This window comes from Rhineura floridana, chromosome 12 (assembly GCF_030035675.1).
Source record: "Rhineura floridana isolate rRhiFlo1 chromosome 12, rRhiFlo1.hap2, whole genome shotgun sequence".
NCBI classification, from domain to species: Eukaryota; Metazoa; Chordata; class Lepidosauria; order Squamata; family Rhineuridae; genus Rhineura; species Rhineura floridana.
Genome location: NC_084491.1, coordinates 32,779,775 through 32,795,948, shown reverse-complemented (window position 1 = coordinate 32,795,948; position 16,174 = coordinate 32,779,775).

Below are 16,174 nucleotides of genomic sequence, written 5' to 3'. Positions count from 1 at the left end.
AAACAATCACAGATTCCCACAAAGAATCCTGGGAACTGTAGTTTGTTAAGGGTGCTGAGAGTTGTTAGGGAGAAACCTATTCCCCCTCGGAGAACTACAGTTCCCACAGTTCCCTGGGAAGAGGGACTGATCACAAGAGGCAGTGATAGCCAGCAACTTGGATGGATTTAAAAGAGGATTAGACAAATTGATGGGGAATAAAGCTATTAATAGTTTCTAGCCATGCTGTCTATGTTCTGCCTGCATGGTTTGAGGCAGTGTGCTTCCAAATACCAGTTGCTGGGAACTGCAGGAGGGGAGGGTGCTCTTCTGCTAAGGTCCGTTTGCAGACTTCCCATGGGCATCGGGTTGGCTACTGTGAGAACAGGATGCTAGACTAGAGGGGCCATTGGCTGAGCTGATCCATCAGGCTCTTGTGTTCTTATGATTGTTAAACCTCTGTGAGGGGAGTAGGTGTCTCCAAACAACTCTGAGCACCTTAACAGTTCCCTTAACAGTTCCCTGGATTATTTGGGGGAAGCCATGGCTGTTAAAAGTGGTATAATACTGCTTGAAACGTGTAGTGCAGATGTGGCCGTAATCCCAAAAGGGCTCATATTGGGAAGGCAGCAGGGTGCTTTCAAATGTTATATTGCTTTCAAATCTGTCGCTTGAAACAATTGTTCCATCCCTCCAGTGGAGAGGTCAGCCCTATGGGACTGAACTGTAACTGGTCATCTCTGGCAGTAGCAGAAGGAAGATTTGCATTTTGGAAATGCAAACAAATCCAGGTGATGGATTGAGAGTAGTTAAGGGTTTTCCCCTGTATCCAAATAACGTTGATGTTAGGTTTTTAACATACCTTGAAAACCACAGGCTTGCACTGAGTGAGGCATTTAAAGCTTAGCAGGTTTTGCCAACAAATAAATCAATAGGCATCATTTAGGACAAAGTGCCCAAGGAGAGTGCAGTTGTTTTCTTACATCAGTGTCTAGCCAGTCAACCTTCGTGAGGTCTGTGGGTTTTTTATTTCATTGGCCTCAAACCGAGACTATGGCATTTCATCAATAGCTCTGCACAATTTCCTTCAGCAGTTGCTGAGAATACGTTTAAGTGAAGAACTGACAAATGTAAAAAGTAATTCATATTGACTCTTACGCTATGGATGTTTAATGCATACCAAGGCTCCTGGTAAATAGAAAGACATTCTCCCTTGATTGCAAAATCAGCAATCCAAGAAATGTTGGCATATCCCATCCCATCAAGCACCACCCACAAATGTGGATGGGAAGCATCCAGATAGATTTTGGAGGCATAACATTGGAAGATGTGTGGGTGATGATGGCACACAAACACATGCACAGATAAATTGACCCATTTACACATTAATGCCTACATGTGGGGACAGCCTTTGTGTGAAACCATTGAGTGCACCCAAGCCTTATGAACTGGACAAATCCATATTCTAAACAAGGTTCATACAAACGTCCGTGACATAATTAGTCTCAGCCTCTGATTCACCCCCTGAACACATGAAAAAGGCCACCCAAACTGGGAGCAATCCACCAGTCACAAATGGTGATCCATCCACCAGGGGCTCAAGAAATCTGTTTTTGGTTTGGTTTGGTTTTTGCTGCCTGGGTTTGGGATTGCAAAGACATGGGATCTGGCAGGCCACAATATATGACTTGAAGCCTGCATTCAGCTCCATGGGACACAAGTTGTGGAGACATGATACGGGGGGGGGGAGTTAAAATGAGCTTTGACAGTGGAGTTGTTATCCTAGGATAACTGACTGCATCAAGAGATGTGCTATACAGTTGATAGCCCACTGTTTCCAGGCAATGACATGGAAGGCTTCTCAAATAGAGGGCCACTTTTTCACATTTTAAAGTACATGTGTAAGATGTTTTAAATATGCATCTAAAAGTGTAACTGGTTAATGAAACAAACGTGTTAAAAGGGCAATGCACTACCATCATAAATATGTGTTAATAGACAACATCACAACAGCAATGTGTTTGCAAATACTGTATATTGTAATACACAACATCATTAGCTGGAGCCTCCTGTTTTATGTAAACTCAATGGCACACCTGCGTGTGCCTCTGTATAATGAGTAATGTGGCCAAGAGTTTAGCCTTGGGGGGGAAAGCTGCATTCTGGGGTGGGAGAAGCAGATTTCCTTCCCTGGGATGGGAGAAAGTGCTTCCAGTTGGGTGTGAACCTCTGAGAGATGAGTTTGGCCAAAAGACTGGTTGGGAATGCTTGCCATAATAACATAAGGCCGTTCCATTTTTGCAGCAAAACAATCTTCCACGCATTTGGGCCTGGGACTGAGGCTTAATAGACAAGACTTGAGCGCCCAGCCTGTATTGATATAGCATTATATTGCACACACCTGTTCTGCACAGGGTTCATTCCAGACTAATAAGCCTCATGCTGAGCATCCCAGTTGGAAATGCATAGGCAGAGAGCCCTAGTTTGTGTGGAAGGAAAACTTGCCTTTACAGTACTGCAAGGCAACAGACCGCAAGAGGTTGCTCAAAGTTTACACATCTGGAACAAACCTGGCTCTCAGCATGTTTGCAACCCAAATACCAAGGATGTACATACAGGGCACGCCAATGGTTTTACAGTTCATTCCTTTTTCTGAACAGCCTATAAACATAGCAACCGCACAGCCTGAATAAGAGCCCTCTAACTTTTGGAATGGGTTGGTGATTATTAGGGCTGTTCTGGCTGCTCATGTTCATATAGAATCTGGATGACTGATATGAGACTTAGCCACCAGACAGACACAAAACTCTAGTGGTCTCCAGGTGACTCAATCTGAACATAAGGTCTGTCTGACTTTGAGATGATCCAAGGAACATGCAGCAGGTCTCTGCGACCAGGACATATGCCTCTTGAATCCACTGGCAGTTGTTGGCTCCATGTCAGTGGGGCACTGGAATCCGCTCCAGGTTTTAGTCTGAATATTCAAGGTGCTGCCCAAGGTGTTTCAGCACCAGCCACCACTGCTTGTATCTTAGGACCAGGATTGGCAGTGGACAGCCCAGGGACTCAAACTGGTACCTGCATAAACAATCCCTTATTATGGACATTGGACAGCCTTCAAGTCAATCCCGATTTATGGTGACCCTATGAAGACGATTTTCATGGTAAGCGGTATTCAGAGGGGGTTGACCATTGCCTCCCTCTGAGGCTAGTCCTCTCCAGATGGCTAGGGCCTGCTCAGCTTGTCACAGCTGCACAAGCCAGCCCCTTCCTTGTCTGCAACTGCCAGCTGGGGGGCAACTGGGCTCCTTGGGACTATGCAGCTTGCTCACGGCTGCACAGATGGCAGGGCACGTAACCCCTGAGCCACTCCCTGTGAGGGTGATCTTTAGCTGGCCCTTGACACCCAGGAGACACGAGCGGGGATTTGAACTCACAGACTCTGGACTCCCAGCCAGGCTCTCCTCCCCACTGTTCTATACACTTGCTAAAAGTATTAAGAGAAGCATGCAGATAGAGATGGTCCAGTAGATATTATATTCCTGGTCCTTTAAAACAGATTTTGATCTAAGGCTCCTGAGTAGGGATGGTGGAGAAATCCAATGCAGTTTCGACTTCAAGGTAAATCTACCTAATTTGGGCTTTCCAAAACAATATGCAAACCAAAACGGAGCCATCCTTTGAAATCTGCATTTCTCTGAATTTGGCAACGCCTCTCTATCCAAGTAATGTGCACAAAAATGAATATATTTGGGTAAAGTGCCCCTAAAAATGCATATATTAGTGAAAGTAACAAATATAAAAATGCATTATATTAGGGAAAACTGCTTTGCAAAAATGTGTGCATTAGGCAAAATCACACGCAGTAAGTAATGTGTTTGTTAGGAGAAATTTGCACTAAAATGCTGATGGACTTTTGTGAAGTGTTTTTTTTTAATTGCAAACTGATGTGGACATATGGAGAACTGAATTTAAGAGGAAAAATGAGAAATTGACAGAAACTGAAACTGACAGATTCCTTCTCTTGAATAACTAGCAATCATGGGATAAGAGGATGAATAACTGATTAAATAACAGGAAGCAGAGAGAGTAAACGGGTCGTACAACGGAAGGATGGAAGAAGTGGGGTCCCCCAAGCCTCTGTATTGGGATTGGTGCTGTTTAATTTGTTTAATTTGTTCATTTAGCCTGGTGCTCCTAATTAGGTCCATGGGACCAAGGTTCCCCACTGCTCATTTATGGAACTCACTGCCATAGGATGCAGTGATTGCTGCTGGCTGAGAGCCAAGCTAGATAAGACACCAGCCTCACAATTAGCAATCTCAACTGTGGCACTGGCATCTTGTCTAGGTTGGCCTATAGATTGCTTTACATGGGGATCATATACATTCATGAAGGTTGTATACATGCATAGCCCTTGTCCAAAATAGAACCTCCATGTTCAGAGACAGTATGCTGCTGAACACCAGTTAGTGAGACCAGGGCAACAGAGGGAGGGTGATGGAATTCCCTGTGGCAGCTGGTTGGATTTTTGCTCAGATCCAGAAGAGCTCTTTTCAGTTCTGTGAGGCAGTGGCGGGTGATGGTTCCATTTCAGTGGGGCACTGGAATCCGCTCTGGGTTTTAGTCTGAATTTTCAAGCACTCTCTGAAGTGCTTGTGTTAATACTTTTAGTACTGATATGGAGCTACCAGCCACCACTGCTATGAGGAATGGTTGAAAAAACTCGGTATGTTTATCCGGAAGAAAGAAGAATTAAAGGGAGACATGGCAACTTCTTTCAAATATCTGAATATCTTTCATGCAGAAGATGGACATTCTCTGACCAGATGTTTGCTGTTGCTCCAGAGGGCAGGACTAGAGCAAATGAGTGGAAATCGGAGGGAAGCAACTCTTGACTAAATGTTAGAAGAAACTTCCTAACAGGAAGAGTTGGGGAGCAGCCAAAGCTCAGGAGCAGAGTGTCTGTTTTGCATGCAGAAACCACCAGATTCAGTCCCTGGCATCTCCAGGTAGGGCTGGGCGGGACTCATCTGAAACTCTGGAGAGCCATTGCCGGTCAGTGTAGACTACATCTCCAGGTAGGCCTGAGAGGGACTCCTGTTTGAAATCGCTGTTGGTCACAGTGTAGACAGTAGTGAGCTAGATGGACCAATGGCCTGACTCGGTGTAAGGCAGCTTCCTAGAACATAGAGACTGCCTGGGAACCATATGTGCTCTGGACCCTTGCCCATCTTGGCTGGTGAAGGCTGGCAGGACCGAAACCACCGGCTGGGCCAAAGAGGTGATAAATGCCTCCTTGAGAGAGGGAGTAGTCCCTGGTAGTCTCAAGGAGGCAGTAGTGAGACCTCTGTTAAAGAAACCTTCTTTGGACCCAGATGTTCTTAACAACTATAGACCGGTGGCGAATGTCCCTTTCTTGGGCAAGGTTTTGGAGCGGGTGGTCGCCGGTCAGCTCCAGGCGCTCTTGGATGAAACCGATTATCTGGATCCGTTTCAATCCGGTTTTAGGTCCGGTTTTGGCACTGAAACAGCCTTGGTCGCCCTGTATGATGACCTTTGTCGGGAGAGGGACAGAGGGAGTGTGACTCTGTTGATTCTCCTTGATCTCTCAGCGGCGTTTGATACCATCGACCATGGTATCCTTCTGGGGAGACTCGCGGAGTTGGGAGTTGGGGGCACTGCTTGGCAGTGGTTCTGCTCCTACTTAGCAGATCGTCGCCAGAAGGTAGTGCTTGGGGAACATTGCTCGACACCCTGGACTCTCCATTGTGGAGTCCCTCAGGGGTCGGTTTTGTCCCCATGCTTTTTAACATCTACATGCAGCCTCTGGGTGCAGTCATCAGGAGGTTTGGAGTGCATTGCCATCAGTACGCTGATGACACGCAGCTCTATTTCTCCTTTTCACCTTCTTCAGGTGAGGCTGTTGATGTGCTAAACCGCTGCCTGACCGCAATAATGGACTGGATGAGAGCTAATAAACTGAAACTCAATCCAGACAAGACTGAAACACTGTTGGTGAGCTCTTTCCCTGCCCGGATGGTGGATGTTCATCCTGTTCTAGATGGGGTTACACTCCCCTTGAAAGAACAGGTTCGTAGTTTGGGGGTCCTTTTTGACCCTTCCTTGTCGCTTGAGGCTCAAGTGGCCTCGGTGGCTCGGAATGCATTTTACCATCTTCGTTTAGTAGCCCAACTACGCCCCTATCTGGACAGCGACGATCTCGCTTCAGTTGTTCACGCCCTGGTAACTTCTAGACTGGATTACTGTAATGCACTCTACGTAGGGCTGCCCTTGAAGACAGTTCAGAAACTTCAGCTGGTGCAAAACGCGGCAGCCAGGCTATTGACGAGGACCAATCGGTCTGCGCATATAACACCTGTCCTGGCCCGTTTGCACTGGCTACCTATTTGTTTCCGAGCCAGATTCAAGGTGCTGGTTTTGACCTATAAAGCCTTACACGGTGTGGGACCACAGTACCTTGTGGAATGCCTCTCCCGCTATGAACCTACCCGTTCACTTCGTTCAGTATCTAAGGCCCTCCTCCGGGTACCATCTCACCAGGATGCCCGGAGGATTGTTACCAGATCTAGAGCCTTTTCTGTAGTGGCCCCCAAATTGTGGAACAGCTTACCTGAAGAGATACGCCTGGCGCCTACGGTGCTTTCTTTTAGGCGCCAGGTTAAGACCTGGCTGTACTCCCAGGCTTTTTAATGTTTTTAATGTTAATGTTTATGTCTACGCTTTATTTTAATATTGTTGTTGATATATGTGATTGATTTTATTATAATATTGTATTTTTAATCTGTTTTGTACACCGCCCAGAGAGCTACTAGCTATGGGCGGTCTAAAAATGAAACAAATAAAATAAATAATAAATAAAATAAATGTAAGCCGCCTTGGAGTTCTATCGTGAAAAGAAAGGCGGGGTAGAAATGTTATAAATAAACAAATCAATAGAAGGCTGTGGCATCTCCAGATAGGGCTGGGAGGGACCCATCTGAAACTCTGGAGAGCCGCTGTCATTCAGTGTAGACTATACTGAGCTAAATGGACCAAAAGTCTGACTTGGTATAAGGCAGCTTCGTACATTGACCGTGGAACAGACTGCCTGAGGAGGAGGTGGACTCTCCTTTGCTGGAGGTATTTACGCAGAAGCTGGACAATCATCTGGAAGGGACACTCCCTGCACTGAGCAGGAAGTTACTAGGACTAAATGACCTCCAAGGTCCCTTCCAACTCTAAAAGTCTGCATTGTTATGTTCATGAGTATTTGCCAAAGCAGAGCAAAGGGATATATATTTTCTCTCTGTTGGCAGCATTAATAGCAACGTTTCCCTTTTCCAGTTCAAAGTCTGCCTTTGATGCATGAGCTAAGGCACTGACAAATAGAAAGGAGTAGCTGAAAGGCCCAGAAATTGTAGGGGTCTGCCAAAGCCTGTCTTCTGTTTAGGGATGGGAGAGAAATTCTGTTCTCTTCGCGTTTAAAGGTGAAATCTACATTATCCTAATTCACACATTCAGTACAACAGTACAGGAACCGAAACAAAACCGTCCTTCAAAATTCTCACTTCTCTGTATTTTCAATGTTGTGCTCCAGCCAAGCAATGTGCACAAAAATATCTACACTTGTGTAAATGCATATATTTGTGAAAATAACATACAAATAGGCATTAAATTAGGGGGAACTGATTTGCACAAAGGTGTGTATTGGGCAAAATTCCAGCAAATGTGCACATATTAGGAGAAATTCGCACTGATGAATTTTCACCAACTGAAGTGGAAATGTGGAGAACCGGACACAGGACTGAGAAAATGAGAAATTGAAATTGACAGATTCACCCCATCTAGTTCTGTTGCTGTGCCCATTGGGAAGGAGGGGGTTAAAGAGCCCTTTGCTTAGTCTTGGCTCTCATGGGAGTGAGTCAATGGGTGGAGCTAGTGTAAGACCTTTGTTAAAAATTAGTTGTTATAAGTTCAGGGATCATACCAGGAATAATTTTTAGAAAAGGAACAACCAACCGCATTCTACCAAACTATAAAAAAAACAAGAGTGCCCCCTGGTGGAAACCTAAATACATATATTTTTAATTAATGATCATTGTACAATTAAAGCTGAACTTCTCTGCACCTTTATTAAGGAGTCAAGCCCATTGAACACAGCGGGGCTTACTGCTGCATTAACAAGCAAAGGATTGCGCTGCAAATTACTTTAAGGTCACACCTCTATATTGATAGCTGAGTAAGGGGAAGTATTCCATTACAGTATTTCTTATGCCAGCTTTCGTGACTTAGCAGTCCACCAGAAATTAAAATTCCAGACACTTGCAACTCACATTTTTATTCTACTCCTAAGAAAATGCCCATCATTATGGCGGATTGGGTGTTAAGAGTAGGTGGGTCTGTTAGTCCCTCTGGGATCCTGTCAGTGAGAGTCAGGTTACTGCCTATTAGGGGTGATAGGAATATTTTGTCCTTCCTGGAGTGTTGCCTACAAATGCAGTACTTATTATTCTCCATATAAGAGGATATCAACTCATTGACTTATATGGGGAAAAGTAAAAGGTTGATTCCTTAAGGTAGGGATTTAAACCTGTCCATGCCACTAATGATGCTAGCCATGATGAACCAAACCAGCTCCTATCTGCATAGTCCCAGCCCTTCATCTACATAATTATATTCTGCATTCTGATTTCTTCATCACGCAAGATTATGACAGAATCTTGGGAACTGTCTTTTTAATATATGGATTTACAAGTAGGACCCCCTCCCTGGTTTTCTGTTTTTTCCCCAAACAGTCAGTCAGTACTTCATGGCCACTGAGCACACTCAGTCCTCATTGGGCTGCTTTTGGGGTTTGTATGTCCCCACCACCACTTAGGTTTTTTCCCCTGAAGATTCTTTGCAGACTTCTGCAAGCCTTGGGATTCCCCAAACCTTCTGATATCTCCCTCTTGTGTGGTGCCATTTTTGGTTTTGAAATGCTTTTAATTAAATCAACAAACAAACAGTGGCACGCACAGCCTGAACATAGGCAAGAGAGGGGATGATGTACACCAGGGCTACCACTAGGGATGGAAGGATGTGTCAATTTCCGTTCTCTCTGTTTCTCATTTATCCAACCTTAAATTCAGTTTTCCACATTTCTGCAACAGTTTGTGATTTTTGGGGGGGGGAAATCCTCAGGAAAATTCTTCAGCATTTTAGTGTGAATTACTCCTAATAAACACAGTTTTGTATGTAGTTTTGACAAATGTACATATTTTGCAAGCAATTTCTCCTAATATAATGCATTTTGTGTGTTATTTTCACTGACATGTTCATTTTTATGCATGCTTTCCCTTAATATGAATTTATTTTGAAAAATTTGTTTGGAGACCTGCATTGCAAAATTCAGATAAGTGCAAATTTCGAAGGATCGCTGTGTTTTGGTTCTCATGTGGTTTGGAATGTGCAAATTTCACAGATTTCAGATTGAGAGGTCGACAAGAGTCATCACCGTCATTGCTTCCTCCTTCATCATCCTCAAAAATGGGGTCCAAACTCTGAGGAAGTTTTAACATTTTAACATCTTAACATTCTAACAGTTTAATATTGTACCTTTAATATACAACATTTTAACATCTTAATATATTAACCAGTTTAATACTTTTTTAACAGTTTATATTTTAGTACGAAGTTTTGTATTTGTTTATATGTTTAATTATGTTTTGGTTTTTTGGTATTTCATTTCATTTTTAGTTGTTTAATAATGTTTTAATTGTATTGGATGTTTATATGTTGTGCACCGCCCAGAGAGCTTCGGCTATGGGGCGGTATAAAAATCTAATTAATAAATAATAAATAAATAAATAAATACAAACTGAATCAAATCAATCTCTCATATCTAGCTGTCACATACACCCCAGGCTTCTTATCAGGCTCTTTGGGGTCCCCTCCACTCCCCCAAACAAATGAATTATCTTCAGGGTGAGTAAGTGGACTCTCCCAGCTATTCAATTAGCAGGCCAGGTGTCAAGAGGTGTGGAGAGTAGAGTGCAGTGCAATGGAGCAGAGTTGAGTGGAATGTGGCATTTGCATATTTGTAACTAAGGATGGTGCAGAGCTCTGGAAGAGGAGAAAGAGCTAGCCAGTGAGGGTACTGCCAAAGGCAAGATATAGCAGGGTAGTGGTGCATTGTGAATGGATGGTGAAGGGTGTTTTAGATATAAACCACCAGTCCTGCCATGGCATCTCTGCTCTTCCTTAATTAAAACCAGTGGTTTTTCTGTGGAAAATTTAGAGTGTGGAGGAATTTGGCCCGCCATCCATTTAAGTTTGATGGCCTCATTACATATATATAGTGCAAGACTGCAACATTTAGGATGTAATCCTAACCTTGCTTATCTGGAAGTAAGCCTCATTGAATTCAATAAGGCTTACTTCTGAGTTGACATGGTTAGGATAATTCTTTCTCTTGCTTTCTCTCTCTGTGTGTGCATACACACACACACACATTCTAATTCAAAACCCAAATCAATTACATATATATGATTAATTGATTCAGGTCTCTTTAATTAGGTTGTAGTCCCAATATTATGCTTTTATTAGGGAAAGTCAGTGTAATGTAGCTAGTATTTCCCCATCATCAGTGTTTGGGCTTATTAATTACAATTCAAAAGAGTACTGCATTGGGTAATGAATATCTATTACCTCTCACGTGCATTGCTTTGTAATATTTATGATTATACCTTACTGTCCTCTTTTCCCCCTTCTACTTTACCTACATTTGCAGCAAGATAAAGAGATGGCGAGACAACACTGACATCTAGTGGTGGTATTATGGAATCATGGCAACGCATGGGCTTTGTTACCTACAAGTAAAGTTGATGAAAGTAAAAATCAAACAGTCACTGGACAGGGAAAGGTCTTAAAATATGTATGTTTTGGTAACTACCCTTCCAGAGTATGTGATAGACTTCTGTGATAGGGGATAGGTGTTTGCATTCTGTGCCTAGATTGTCGATACGATAACAATCAGCTACTTGCATGTGCGTGTTAGATTATAACTTAAACTAACTCAGCCATTCTGTGAGTGCCAGTCCTAGATGAATTCATGCACCTGAAGGTTAAGAGCTCATGTAATAATAAGCCAGTGAAACTTTTAAGGCAAGGATAGGGAACCTATGGCCTTCCAGATGTTGTTAGACTCCACCTCCCATCAGTCCCTGCTAACATGGCCAGTGGCCAGGGATGATGGGAGTTGTAGTCCAGCAACATCTGGAGGACCACAGGTTCCCCACCCCTGCTCTAAGGCTCTTGTCAGCAGCTAGTCTGGACCCATTTTGAGAAAGTGGTGAACATAAAAAGAGCCTGTTGGATTAAACCAAAGGCACATCTAGTCCAGCCTCCTGTTTCCCACGGTGGCCATCTAGATGCCTCTGGGAAGCCTACAAGCAGGGCAGCAACACAACAGCACTCTCCCATCAGTAACCTCCAGCAACTGACATTCAAGTTGATAGCTGTCATCACATTTTGTGACAGCAAAGTCCAGCTTAGATGTGCAGTGTGTGAAGCAGTGTTTCCTTTTCTCTCTCCTGAATCTCCCACCACTCAGTTTCAGTAGTGGATAAGGTCATATCCATGAGGGGAAAAGATCTAGCCCAGAGGTTGCTAGCTCCTAATTCTGACTATATGGGGGCACGGTGCCTTTTCTCATCTGCTGCTACAGACTAGGCTCAGTTCAGTTTTGACATTTCTTAGCTCTGCAAATCATTTTTTAAAAGCAATTTGAATTGTTTTTTAAATGGTCTTTTTCTGTTTTATGTACTGCATTGACAACATTCACCAGTGACAAACTAACAGTCATCTGGAGTATATGGAAGACCTTTGCAAAAAGATATGAATTCAGAATCTTCCCATATCAAAATTAATGTATTTTGGGCAGTGGCAGAGATTGTCATTCCCAAATTGTATACTTTTCTATTTATTTTAATTTTTTTGCAAAATGCCTTCTAGCATGTTCATTGGACAAATGCTTCATTACTTAGACAGCAACCTGGATGTAACTACATACAGTATATACACTACAAGCTGATACCTTAATGACAGTCAAGTGCTTCTTGTGTAACTACTAATGGTATCCATGTCTTGACTTTTGGTACTGAAAGGCAATGCCCTAATTGCTGGTTTCCAGGTTGCATTAGGTTATGTTGTCCATCTGTATTCAGTGTATTTTGTAAGGAATTGTTGCTGGGTATCCATTTTTTCATTCAAATGGCTTTCCTGTGAAAGCCTCTCTATCATGTTCCTGACATTTGGACTGAGGTAAAAGTGATTCAAACTAAAAACCAACAACAACAATAAAAAGGAGTGAACACAATTTTGCATATGCATTTACACAAGTTCCTAGCCTAGCAAAATTCTTACTAGCCTGCCCACTCACCAGTAAATACATGAATTAAAAAGCAAATTAAAATTAAAAGCTGTTGCTTATGGTTCACACCCTGCTGTAGCTGAGTACTTATGAAAAAAAAAGAACAAAGATACAGAGAACCAGACATCACAGCGTACAGGGAGAGAGATTTTAAGAAGTGTTTCAGAAACACTGGTAGTTTGTAATAACCTTAAGAATTACTGTGTATGTGTCCCTATGCTCTACTGTTTCTATTCTATTTCACTAAAATTTCATACCTCTAGCCAGTGTTTCAGTGGCCACCAATCTGAGTTCGTGTTCTTGGTTCACTGAATAAATGTTATGTGTCCATTTGTGTCTACTGGGTGTCCAAAAGCTAGGACTGGGTGTCCATTTGGACACACAACTATTACTTAAAAAATGCCTTGTCTGTATTGACAGGAACGAGGCAGCTTGTGCCCTGGCAGTTAACAGTTGTCAGAAGCAACAACTTCCAGCATCTGGGATGTGTGTGTATGTGTGTGTGTTTGTTTAGAGTTTCATATCACTCAATTTGTCGTAGTTGACATTTGTGAGATTCTGGCCCACTCATTCCGTGTATCCATGAGTGAGGATGTGGGATAATGACACACATGTGCAAAATCCTACTTCAGGATAATGTGGGAACCGGTTTTAGAAGGGATGGGTTCACAGTAGGATAGACAGATCAGCCTAATGATGGTTGTGTTGCACTCTACAAAAGTCACAGCAGTGCACATAGAGCACTCTGTGTGAATAGCTCCATTGGGCTTTCAGGACACATCAGGAATGGAATATTTGAAGGCACAAGGACAGAGAGGGATCATGCAGCCTAGTCATTTGTGAAGGGGCAGATCAACTGTTCCTTCAAATTCCAGCTTATCTCAGCAAACATATTCAGGGAGAAAGGATTGGTGAGAAGCCCATGAGTTCTTCAGGGTTCAACATTCTTCTCAAGGATACTGATCTTCATGAAGGCCAGCAACTTTTCATATGACCACCTGAACACGCATGTTGACACATGGACACACTTTAACGCTTTGAAGTTGAAGCTCTGGTTGATATCAGGTTATGTTATTCTAACAGAGGTGAATTGAAAAGTCTTGTTTATTAGAGAACATCAGACAGATTTTGATCAAAGTGAATTTAACTTCCATCAGCAAAATACTCTTTTTTAACATGATCTCATACAATCACAGGAGAATGTAGACCCAACCCTTGTACCCTTTCAACTTGCTGGGAATTTTGTTATTTGCTTCTTCTGCTCCTCTGATTAAAGGAGGTCTGGAAAAGATGGAAGTCTTGATTGCCTGGGATGGCTGGATGTATTTTTCCATACTTACTTTAATAAGCCTTTTGGAGGCGGGCTGAAGCTACCAGAAATTCCAGACTTCCACTTTCAACCAGAAACACTAATGAAAACCAGGACCACCTAGAATAAAAAACTACCATTAGTGTCCTCTAGGGTCAAAGGTAAAGGGAGGGCATGGGAATCAAATGCATTCTGTTCCAAAGCATTGTTTACAAGCAGTTTACAGGCAGCACTGTGTACTTGGTGATGCTTTCAAGAGCCAAATATTTATTTATTTATTTATTTACAAATAGTCCAGTGGTTGTAGAATCTGTACAGGCACATCTTAGCCTTGTTAAGTCACAATAGAGCTGCAGAGATGCTGTCATAAAAGGGAGAGCGGCTCAGTCTGCTCAGTCCAGCAGACAGGGGCTTTCTGTTTGACCCATAGAACAGCCCTCGATAAATAAGTGACCATTCCCTTTTTTATGCACCTATAACACTTCTTTTTTTGCAAAAGGTGCCACACAGACAAAGGCTTCTGGCAGAGGCTTTGGTAGAACCCTGTGCTTGCTACATACAAAGCCCTCTGCTTTTGCCTCGCAGGAGTGAGTGAGTATTGTTGGCCCTCCAGTTCAAGCTATGGTTCAATTCAAGATAAGGCTCTGTTGCAAATGAATGGCCAATGAGAAACTGATGATGCTATAGCAAAGGAAAACAGCCCTCCCTTATAGTTTCCCTTGTAGGGAGATTAAATATTCCTCAAGGGCAAGTCCCCCCCCTTTTTTTTTTGCAATAGGAGGAAGAGGGCGAGGCCAGATAACTGTTAGAAGGAAAGGATGTAATTTTTTTAAAAGGACATAAGACAACAAATAAAAGGCTTATTTATGTAGCCAATATGAGTTTTGATTCTGCTAGAGCCCATTTTCCTGGTCATCTCAACAGAACTATCTATGAAATCGGTTTCTCCGACATGTGGCTGGATGTATGATCCTTACATTTACTTGCTTTGCTCTCTCTCCTCTTTACCCCTCTCCCACATACAGTGGCAGCTGGTGGCTTCATGTCAGTGAGGCAGTGGAATCCAGTACCTTGGACAGCTCCTTGAAAGGCCAGACTAAAACCTGGAGTGGATTCCACTGTCCCACTGACATTGCACCACCAGCTCTCACTGCCCACATGCATTCTAGGATCTGGATGTTCTTTACTGTCGTTCTAAAACCCAAAGCAGCTACTTTGGGAACTCTTAGGGGTGGAATTCCATAGCAGGGAAAGCCCTGATTCTTGTAACCTTGCAGGGAGCTTGGTGATTATTAAAAGGAGATGGGCAGGTACTATTACTATTACTACTACTATTATTATTATTATTATTATTTCTACCCAATTCTTCCTCCAAAGGAGTCCAGAACAGTTTAATGTTTTCAACTCAGACTGAATTAAAAATGGTGGAAGCATCTTGGCCATAGGGAAGGACCTTGCTGGATACTATGTGCTGTGTGGAATTTCCATCTTAATTCTGCTTGCAGCTGATGGTTAAAAATAAAAAAGCAATGCCTAAGCATCACTAGCAGAGTAACACTAGTTTGCTGTGGCAAACAGGCAAAGCTCCCATCAGCCCCAGCCAGTCTGGCCAATGGTCAGAGTTGATGGGTAATGTCATCCAGCAACATCTGGAAGGCCAGAGGTTCCCCTTTCCTGGCTCAAATGAACTTGCATCTGGCTCTGTTCATGATATTGCAATCATGCTCCCTCTTCTTCCAGTGCTCAGTCTCGCAGAGACGAGTACCCTGAAATGCAATTCTCTTTTCTTCATCTCCCTGAGTCTCCCCCTCATTCCTGTCTACCAAAGCCCATGTTGACCTTCTGCAGTCTCCTGACAGTATTTCTGCTTAATTGTTCGTTAGATTGCTCTAATTTCTGAGGTTATAATCTTCCATTACAAATGCTTCTCTTATTCTAGTGGGGGGGAGGGGTCTGAGAGGAACTTGCAACTTGCCTTTCAGGTCCCTTGGGGGGGGGGGGAAGCTGCAATTTCAGCACACGGCACTTCATTTACAAGCTGAACATCGGGTAAGACTGACCAAGAAGCTTGGTTCCTTGTAAACAGGCACCTATATTTCCAGGAACAATCTTATCTTGTTAAAGACACCAGCAGAGGGCCTCTTTCCCTGGCATCAGACCTTAAACTAGCTTCAGGACTGGTTCTCCCTGTCTTCTGCTGGTTGAACTTCCTGGTCAGTCTTGGCCACCTTCCCACATAACATGTAGGAACACAGGAAGCTGCCTTATACTGAGTCAAACCACTGGTCCTTCTAGCTCAGTATTGTCTACATTGACCGGCAGCGGCTCTCCAGGCTTTCAGGCAGACAGTCTCTCTCAGCCCCACCTGGAGTTGCCAGGGATTGAACCTGGGACCTTCTGCACTCAAGGCATATGCTCTACCACTAAGCCATGGCTCTTTCCCCTTACACTACTATGGCTCCTTGCTAAGT